Source organism: Lepidochelys kempii, chromosome 11 (genome assembly GCF_965140285.1).
Source record: "Lepidochelys kempii isolate rLepKem1 chromosome 11, rLepKem1.hap1, whole genome shotgun sequence".
NCBI lineage: Eukaryota > Metazoa > Chordata > Testudines > Cheloniidae > Lepidochelys > Lepidochelys kempii.
In genome coordinates this window covers 76,953,394-76,963,065 of record NC_136390.1, presented here as the reverse complement: position 1 = coordinate 76,963,065, position 9,672 = coordinate 76,953,394, and the positions used below count along the sequence as shown (strand labels likewise).

The window sequence follows — 9,672 nt, the reverse complement described above, 5'->3', positions numbered from 1 at the left end:
CCCCTCCCATCTTGGTATCATCCGCAAACTTTATCAGTAAAAAGAAAAGGAGGACTTGTGGCACCTTAGAGACGAACCAATTTATTTGTGCCACAAGTCCTCCTTTTCTTTTTGCGAATACAGACTAACACGGCTGTTACTCTGAAACCTGTCATTATGCAAGGGGAAATAGGTTACCTTGCAGAATGACTGAGCCACTCCCAGTCTCTATTCAAACCTAAGTTAATTGTATCCAATTTGCAAATGAATTCCAGTTCAACAGTCTCTCGCTGGAGTCTGGATTTGAAGTTTTTTTGTTGTAATATCGCAACCTTCATGTCTGTGATTGCGTGACCAGAGAGATTGAAGTGTTCTCCGACTGGTTTATAAATGTTATAATTCTTGACATCTGATTTGTGTCCATATATTCTTTTACGTAGAGACTGTCCAGTTTGGCCAATGTACATGGCAGAGGGGCCTTGCTGGCACATGATGGCATATATCACATTGGTGGATGTGCAGGTGAACGAGCCTCTGATAGTGTGGCTGATGTGATTAGGCCCTGGGATGGTGTCCCCTGAATAGATATGTGGGCACAGTTGGCAACGGGCTTTGTTGCAAGGATAGGTTCCTGGGTTAGTGTTTCTGTTGTGTGGTGTGTGGTTGTTGGTGAGTATTTGCTTCAGGTTGGGGGGCTGTCTGTACGCAAGGACTGGCCTGTCTCCCAAGATTTGTGAGAGCGTTGGGTCATCCTTCAGGATAGGTTGTAGATCCTTAATAATGCATTGGAGGGGTTTTAGTTGGGGGCTGAGGGTGACGGCTAGTGGCGTTCTGTTATTTTCTTTGTTAGGCCTGTCCTGTAGTAGGTGACTTTTGGGTACTCTTCTGGCTCTGTCAATCTGTTTCTTCACTTCCGCAGGTGGGTATTGTAGTTGTAAGAAGGCTTGATGGAGATCTTGTAGGTGTTTGTCTCTGTCTGAGGGGTTGGAGCAAATGCGGTTGTATCGCAGAGCTTGGCTGTAGACGATGGATCGTGTGGTGTGGTCAGGGTGAAAGCTGGAGGCATGTAGGTAGGAACAGCGGTCAGTAGGTTTCCAGTATAGGGTGGTGTTTATGTGACCATCGTTTATTAGCACAGTAGTGTCCAGGAAGTGGATCTTAATCGCGTCTCTGCTAAGGCTGCGTCTACACTCCCCCTTGTGTTGGTAGAACGTATGTGGCTCAGGGGTGTGAATAAGCCACCCCCCGAGTGACACAAGTTACACGGACCTAAGCGCCAGTGTGGACAGTGCTATGGTGCTGGGAGAGTTTCTCTTGCCAACATGGCTACGGCTGCTCGTTGAGGCTGGAGAGCTCCCTCCCGTCGGCTTCCAGCCGCTCCAGTAGAGACTGCCACTGGGGGCCACGTCACTCACAGCTGTGAGGGCCGAGCGGTTAAGGCGTTGGACTCGAAATCCATTCGGGTTTCCCTGCGCAGGTTCAAATCCTGCTCACAGCGAGGCCTGTGTTTTTGCCACACTTGCTCACCAGGGCAATACATCTCCACCGACCCTGGGACGCTTTCCATACACTCCCCACCCCAGGTAAACCCTGTTCTGCTCCTTTCATGGGGATGCCTGGGATGGTGCCTCACGCTGTGTCCCTGCGGTCTCAGGCCACTGCCCCTCACCCAGCGCCTCCCGGCTCAGCCCCACCCCTGGGTGCTGCTCCTCTCCAGAGCGTGGAAGGAACTGAGCACGGGCAGCCCGTATCAGAGGCCAGGGGAGGCTGAGCCTCCCCCAAAAGGCCGTACATGCGGGGGGGAAACGCTGGGGATGTGGGGCGGGTCTCCCCTCCGGAGGCCCGTGGGCCCATGGTCATCTTTCGAGTGCTGGAAGCGAAGCTCCAGAGAAGTGGGGGCCCCGCCTGCACCCCGCTCCCCTCTGCCTCTTAGCCCGATGCCCTGCTCTTGCTCTGCCTCTTCCCATCCCCCCTCCGCCTCCTCCCCCAAAACCTGCACCCCACCCCCCCTCGGCCTTTTCCCCCACGGCCCCGTCTTCTCGTGCCTCTTCCTGTCCTGCTCCACCTCCTTCCCCAAGGACCCCACTGCCCCCCGCTCACCGAAGACAGAGAAAAGGGACGGGTGCCTGGCCCCATGGCCCCCGGTAGTCCCCCTACGGGGAAAGGGGCAGAGAGGAGCAAGCAGGGGGTGAGTGGAGTCCTGGGGGAAGAGGCGGAGAGGAGCGAGGGGCAGGTAGGGGGACCTCGGGGGCCAGAGGAGTGAACAGTGGGGGGCGGGGCCTCGGGGGAAGAGGATGACCGGGGGCGGGGCCGCTGTGGCAGGGCCATGCTCTAGGCCCCGGTGGCCCCCCAACTTCTCGGGGTCATCTGAAACCCAGGATGAAGGTGACACAGGGCCTGGTTCCTCTTTGGGCTAAGATTCCATAACACCTCTCCCTTCCTGGCAGTGTGAAGGGGCTGGACAGGGGCATAAAGCCCTCCAGACACGGCCGGAGACAGGGAAAGGGCCGTCAATGCGGAAGAGAATCCGGCCCAGAGTTAGACAAGGGGTGCAGAGAATATTCTGGATTCTGGTTATTGCACTTCGCCCTTGCTCGAAATGCTTCCTGTATTTTCTCCATTTCACTCCCTGACTCTCGATCTCTGCCCCTTTCCCCGTTTCGTCCTCAGAATTAGCACATTCAGCCAGTTAATCGCAGCAATTCTGCCATAAGACAGCAGCCTGAAATCTCAGCTCTCCCCCGCCCCACGCACGAGACCTGCTGCCAGCTGAACTGGAGAAAGAATGGGGAACGTCTCTGGCAGAGGGTGTGAAACAGACACCCGGAAAAGGTGAGCTTTCACAGGGACTGCTGGGCACGCATGGACTGTGGCTGGGGAGGGGGCTGCCAGACCTCCCTCAGGTGACCAGACAGCAAGTGTGAAAAATCGGGACGGGGGTGGGAGGTAATTGGAGCCTATATAAGAAAAAGACCCAAAAATCGGGACTGTCCCTCTAAAATCGGGACACCTGGCCACCCTAGACCTCCCCCACAGACTGCCACTGAGTGAGTGGGGGGCAGTTGCACAGACCTGCAGTGACCACACGGATTGTGAGGTTTGCTCCCCTCCTGTCTCCAGTGGGGCTGAGGTTTCTCCCTGAGCCTGCTGAGCCCTGTGGCCCTTCCCAGCCACGCCCGTGGGAGCAGAAAACACCGAGAGACCAGGCCGGGGAGGTCATATGGTTTATTGGACCCGGTTCTGTTGGGGAGAGTGTAGCCAGACAGCCAGCCCCCCCCTGCTCAGACCAGCATTGCTGGAAACACAGGAGGAAGCCGGAACAGGGCACTTAACATATATTCCAGCACAGCCTTTGAAGCTGTGAAAGCACAGGTGTGCTGCTACAATGTGCCTCTGGGAACAGATACAAGGATTAAGCTCACAGCAGGCAGAGGCCCTGTGACAGACATGGCTCTTCGCCCCTACTAAATAGAGTGATGCACTCACACCAACGTCCTAGGTGGGAAAATATTTACCCTGATAAAAGAAATGTCCAGTAGTCGACACTTATTGTTTCTCTCCCTTGCAAGTGTAAACTACTCTTGCGAAAGCTGGCATCACCCCGACAGACCAGCCTCAATTTGGCATAAGAAAGGAGAAAGAGAATAAAGGAGTACAGAGGTATAAGTAGGGGACCTACAGCACCCTGATTTTTGAGTGCTTTTCATTATCTATCTGCTGGTCAGATAAGTGACAGCCTCCCAAGGCTTCTGCAGCTGAGAGGGTCCCTACGCCTTGTCCCTTATTCGTCTTTCCGCGGAATTGAGTGACCGATCCTGGCTTGGCACCGCTGGAATCGAGAGATGCAAGGAGGGTAAGAAGCACCCACACCTGATCTCCTATCTTTAGTGTACACATATTTTGAAATAGAGCTCTATACTTTGTTTTCTTTCTTTGGGATTGTGGCTTCAGTTTTGTAACTTGTTTGTGTGTGTAACATCTCTACATTTAAATAAGTAGGCACTAGCAATTTTGAAACCACATGATTAGAATGTAGCTTAATAAATTTTGGTAAACCATTTATGCATAAGCCTGACTTGTTTTCTCTGGTTTACTGTAAAGCAGCCAACACAATTAAAGAACCTCAGCCGTTTTGGCTCTAAAGCCTGGCCATTAGGTGAGAGTACTAAGAGCCTAGAATTGAGTTGTGCCGCCTCCACGGGGCAAACTCTTGGGGCACCTGTCAGTCAATCCTGGCTGCCCGCTGCGAAGGAGCTCTGAGCTCTAGCAGTTAAAGTCACGGGTGTGGAGAGGCTCTTAGTGCTGCCATTGGGGCACCTGTCAGTCAGTATTGACTGCTCGCTGCGAAGGAGCTCTGAGCTCTAGCAGTTAAAGTCACGGGTGGTTAGGACCTTGGGGCATCCGTCAGCCTAGCCCGGGCTGCCCGCCGCGAAGGGACAGTGCGTCCTAGCGGTTAAAGTCACGGATGGTATAAACGGGCATAGCTGGAACCTCACCAAACATCCTTGGCCGTCGGCTAACAGAGAGAGACCAGGGCCTGAGGACGAGATCTGCGGAGCTCGAAGGCTTGTCTCTCCCCAGCAGAAGTTGGAGAATGAAAGAGATCCCCTCCCTGCCTTGTCTCTCTAATCTCCTGGGACCGACCTTGCAAACAGAGAACTCTGAGGCAGTTCAGTGCTTCCGACCGAGCCCCAGGAGCCCGTATGTAACACGGACGTTGCACTCATTCAAACAGTGCCTAGCGCAGCTGGGGGACGGGCTTCAAGCTGCTGCCAGCCACAGCCCCTTCTGTGCCCCAAACCGGGGGCGACTGCGCCTACCGGCCAGACCCCTCTGTTCCAGAACGGAGGTGCCCTTTGGTCTCTCAGCCCGGCGCTCTCACACAACCACAGCAGCTCCAGTCACCAGGTCCCCTCTTGGCGCAGTGGGAGGGGGCAGCAGGACAGAGCAGGCAGGCCACCGAGGGGGAACTGTACTCCGGGAAGCCGTGACTCTGTCAAGGATTTAGGTGTCATACCGGGCAAGCCGCTCAACATCCGCTCCCGGTGCGATGCTGTGGGGAACAGGGCCAAAGCCATCGGTGATGACGGGGGGATTTTCTTGGTTTTTCAATGGTTTGCATGCCTCAGTTTCCCTGGGTGCTGTTTGTTTAACGAGGTGGGAGAGGTAGTTTGTTGTTACAGAGGACCAGCGGTGATCTCTCCTGTCAGTTGGGCCCCCAGGCAAAGGCCTGGAGAACGGATACCCCAGCGACTGGTGAGCGGGAGGCCCAGCTTGGAAGTCACAGCCAGGTCGGGCCAGTAGAAGGACAATGGGCTGAGGAGAGAAGACCCGGTGACTGCTTCCAGCCAGGGGGAAAGAAAAGAGGGAGGAGAGGAGAGGCTGAGATAGAGGAGACCCAGGCAGCCTGTTCACCTGGGACAGAAGACAAAGGACACAGGCTTGTGGGAAGGTGATATCGGACGCTTAGCTGGAAGGAGGGGGCTTCTGGACTGGGGAGAGAAAACAGCCAGAGCCCACACGGGTGCAGGAGAGACCTAGATGGACTGTGCAGAGGGAGGTTAGGCCTGAGGCCCTGAGAGTTTCCTGTGCTGTGTTCAGATGCTCAGTAAACCCCTCTCTTTTACGCTGGCTGAGAGTCACGGCAGTCTCGGGATCGGGGTTGCGTTCTTCCCTCCGGGAGTAGAGGCCCCAGGGGTCCAGAGTGAGGGGACTCCCTGAGGGGGCCCACGGCAGACAGGCATGCTCAAGGCTGAGAGAAGAGGTGTTCCAGGAGGCGGAAGGGCCTACGGCTTAACCCTCGAGAGAGTGGATCTCCAAGAAGGGCTGTCACACTGAAGGGGGTTCCTCCCAAGGACTGTACGAGGCTGAGAGAGAGCACAAGTCCTGTGAGTCCGTGACGCCATCCATGGATAGATAAAGAGAGGATGGAAAGGGAGGTGATTCAGCAGCGGGGAGACTGACACTGGAATACTGCATCCCGTTCTGGTGTCCACATTTCAAAAATAACGTTAAAAAAACTGGAGAGGGTGCAAAAAAGAGCCATATTTGAGGGATGGAGAAGACTTATAAGGAGGGACAGAAAGACTCAGTCTGTTTAGTTTTTAAAAAGATGGAGAGGTGAGCTGATGGCAGCCTGCAGTGCCTTCGCTGAGAGAAAACACCAAGTATTTAAAGGGCTCTTTAGTCTTGCAAAGAAAGGCAGAACAAGAACCAATGGCTGGAAGCAGAAATCAGAAAAATTCTCCTGAGAACAAGGCAGAGATTTGTAAGAGGGAGGGCGACTCATCACTGGAACAAACTGGCAAGAGAAGTGATGGATTCTCCATCTCTTGATGTCTTCCAGTGAAGAGTAGATGCCCTTCGGGAAAGTGCTTTCATCAAAAAGCAGCTCTTGTGATACACGGGAGGGCTGGGAGATGCAGGGCGTCATATTAGATGCTCCAATGGTCCCTTCTGGCCTTAAGTCGACTAATTTATGAAAAACTGGTGGTTTATTGTATAGCCGGCTCCATCCCCCGACTCACCAGTCATTGAGTGCGGAGATCCGGGGGCAACAACTCCAAGCTCCAAGAGGCTGGGCAGGGGCAGGACATCAGCTGGGAGGGGAGGGGTGGGGGGGCAGTGACATCACAAAAGCCTTTTGCAGGACCTCCGCCCATTGGGCAAAGGTGGTGGGGAGGGGGTGACCTCACAGAGAGACCCCGACATCAGCGGGGCAGGGCCGAGGGGCAGGGCCAGGGCAGTCGCTGAGACCCCCCCGGCTTTGCTGCCGCACGTCTCCTTCTCCCGGTCTCCCCTCGAGGACGGGGAGAGAATTAGGATTCACTTCGTAGCATGAGGAGGAGCCTCTGTGGAGTTTTCTCCTTTCCTACCCCTGGTTGTGCCAGAAAACGAACGTCCCTTGGACAAGGTCGGAGGCTGCGAGAGGTTTGGAACCTGTTGGGTCGGATGCACCTGCTGCAGGCAGGATTCTCGGCACAGAAAACACTGGCTTAAGGGGGCAGAATGTGATTTCCTACCGAGTGCTTTGACGCTTGGAATCACTGGGGACCTTGGGGTTTATCCTTTTGGGTTTCCCTTTTCCTCTTTCCTCCCTCCTTTCTCCTCTTCTCTTGCTTCTTTTTCCCCTGTTTCCCTCTCTCTCCCAAGGAGGAGGGTGGGCAAGGGGGGGTTGCTCTCATCGCGGGAGGTCCTCACAAAGAGGTGGGTCTGGATCTGAGAGCGATCCGCTCTGATGGTGACCTGGCCGTCCTGTGGGACCTCTGGTGAGACCTCTCAGCCGCCCGCCCCTCAGAGTCTCAGGGCATGTTGGCCGAGCGGGGGCTATCGACAGCGAGGAGACTCAGGTCCTTTTGGTCTCGTTTCAAATCAGGCAAATAAGTCACAATCAGTGCAATGTATGGGATTAATCTTGCTGCTTCAGGGGCGGAAGGAGGCAGGGTCTTGGGGGAAGGGGTGGAGCGGGGGGGGGTCTGGGGCGGAGGGGGGGTTGCCCCGAGCCCGCACCCCCCTCGGGACGGCCTTGGCAGCAGTATTGGTCCCACCCCGCGGCAGGGCCGGGCTGGAACCAGGTACGGCCGGGGCAGGGCAGGGCAGGGCAGGGGGTGGGGGAAAGCTGGGCGGGCGGGAGCCGGGGAAGGTACCTCTCTCCAAGCCAGACCTCGTAACCTGAGATCCAGAGAGGCGGGGGGGCTCAGGACACACCCCTCCCATCGGCCTTTCCCGTTGGTTAGCGTCGGTGTGGAGATGCCTCGCACGCTGGGTTTAGTGGGTCCTACTTTCAGGCACCTCCTTCTTCCTGTAAGCGGGGGAATAGTCCCGCTCTTGTGGGGAACTGTCCTGGCTTCTGCACGACCCCGGTGAAGTGGGCTAGCGAAAGGATCTGAGTCCTCGCTCCCACTCCCTTTCCCCAGAGGCCTCCCTACCCTGGAGGACTCCCCTTCCACTCTCCTGTCTGGCAGAGTCCTCATAACCCCGACAAGGCTGGACCCAGGATTCCTGGGGGGCTCGACCCCCAACCCTGCGGTGGTCACCTAGGACAGGGGCTCGGGTGTCCCTACTCCGGGGTACTCCCTGTACTGGGCACTTCTCTGACCCACTAATCATTACATATAATTTAAAGCAAATGCAAGTTATTTAACCAACAATTAATTTTAAAAAGAATAAGGGAAAATGGGAAAGGTGAAAGGAAACACATCACCCCGCTCTGTGGCAGGGAACATCACAAACAGCGTCTCTGGAACGTCAGGGCAGTTCACAGTCTGCTCCTTGTGAGTCCCAGGCCCCTTCTCCGGCCCTGGCCGTGCTGCGGGGATGCTGCGGGTCGGACACTCGCTCTGGTGGTGGCCACACGCTCTCAGGCTCGAAGTGGCAGGACCCTTCTTCCCAGTGTGGCCCCCGCCCTGTCGGGGTTACGATCCAAGCCTGGCCTGCAGAGCCCCTTGGCTGAGGCGTCTCCCTGTGCGGGGCCCGCTGCCCAGGGTCCCCCTCGCTCTCCCCAGCTGCTCACCGCACCCAGCTCCGGACTCCTCCAGCCCCAGCCCCACCACTCGGTCTCTGCACGGCTGCTGCTCTGCCCCCAGCTCCCTGGGCTGCTTCTCTGGCCCCTCTGGCTCTGGTTGCTCCCACGACAGGTCTGCTTTCTCTGGGCTGCTTTACTGGTCCCTCTGGATCGGCACAGCTCCGCTCCCCAGCTCAGCTTGGGACCCTGCTTTCTCCTTAGCTCGGCCCCACTCTGTCTGTCTGACCCAGGCAAATCCAGCTCTCACAGAGGACGGGACCCCCCTGGCCTCCTGACTCCCTCATTAGCCTTCTCGCCCTGACATTCAGGCTGACCTGGAGCGTTGGCCTCTCCCCATTGTTCCTGGGGACTATCAGTCTCAGGGTCCTGGTTTCCCATTGACCCTTCCCCTTTTAGTACTGGGAGCGAGCCAACCAAAACACCCCCACTGACTGTTAGTAAGGGGGCAACAGTCCCCTTACATTTAGGCTGTAGCTGGGGGGCGTTGAGGATCGGCAGCATCTCAGTGTCAGATTTAGGGAGCTAAAGTGAAAGTAGCAGCCAAGCCCAGCTCAGTATTTTTGTGGAGCTAGCCCCTGGTGCCTAACCTGTTTGGAACAGCCCCCTAGGCCCCCATCTGTGTGGTCAGGTGCCCGATCCCAGACCTACATTATTTTAAACAGATGCTTTTGAAAAACGTACCAAAAGTCTAACGGGCTCTAAAAATCAGCTGAATACATTCCGGGCCTACAAGCGCTAAAATACTTTCATCAAAACAGTGTCTTGTGCTTTGAACGGCATCACGACATGGCAGGGGCTGACAGTCAGTGCTGAATGTGTGAAGACCCATTTTTCATGATTCTTGCTAAAGCCAGTCAGCAAATGTCGTCTAGGAGTAAGTGCTGTAATTATGGGGAAGAAAAATCTGCATTTTTCACACGTAACAGAATGGAATAACTGCATTCAAAAATAAAACGATGGAAAACTTGAAAGGCCACAAGCCCTCTCAGTCCTACTGCTTGTTCAGCCAATCGCTCAGACAAACAGGGGTTTGTTGACATTTGCAGGAGCTAATGTTGCCCACTTCTCGTTGACAGTGTCACCTAAAAGGGAGACCAGGCATTGACAGGGCACTGTTGTAGCTGGCATCGCAGGATATTGACAGGCCAGATGTGCTGAAGAATCATACG

The 9,672-nt window shown here is 55.5% G+C and overlaps 1 non-coding gene across 1 annotated transcript; it reads left to right on the top strand.

Annotated features, from left to right (window-relative positions):
* Positions 1-1,395: 1,395 nt before the first annotated feature.
* TRNAS-CGA (transfer RNA serine (anticodon CGA)) lies at positions 1,396-1,477 on the top strand. The gene has a single exon. It is a non-coding gene; the product is annotated as a tRNA-Ser (tRNA).
* The last annotated feature ends 8,195 nt before the right edge of the window (positions 1,478-9,672 follow it).